Source organism: Myotis brandtii, unplaced genomic scaffold, assembly GCF_000412655.1.
Source record: "Myotis brandtii unplaced genomic scaffold, ASM41265v1 scaffold699, whole genome shotgun sequence".
In the NCBI taxonomy this organism is placed as follows: Eukaryota; Metazoa; Chordata; class Mammalia; order Chiroptera; family Vespertilionidae; genus Myotis; species Myotis brandtii.
This window is the reverse complement of record NW_005370733.1, coordinates 1-375: the sequence shown is the minus strand read 5'-3', so window position 1 is coordinate 375 and position 375 is coordinate 1.

The window sequence follows — 375 nt, the reverse complement described above, 5'->3', positions numbered from 1 at the left end:
GACGCCTCTTTGGCCATCCCCGTGCCTCCCTCGGACGACTCTGCGACCGCCCCCTGAACCCCCACTGGTGACTCTGAGGGGGCTCAGATGCCCGCAGCCATTGGCTTCTAATGTCCTTGGTCCCAGAGGCCACAGGTGGGACCCAGGGAGCCCACCTCCCTCCCCAGCTCTTCCTGAATAAAGCCGCTTCTCTCTCTGGCAACCCTTTTTGCCCTCATGACCTCAGCTGCCCGCCCGGTCTCTGCAGGTGTCCGGCTCAGGAAGTGGGGTGCCCCCCTCATTTCGAGGAGAAAAGAGGGTCAGAGAGTCGTCAGCGCCAGGGCTGAGCTCAGGCTGCTGGCCCTGATGGGGGAGTGAGTGGGACATGTGGGCAGT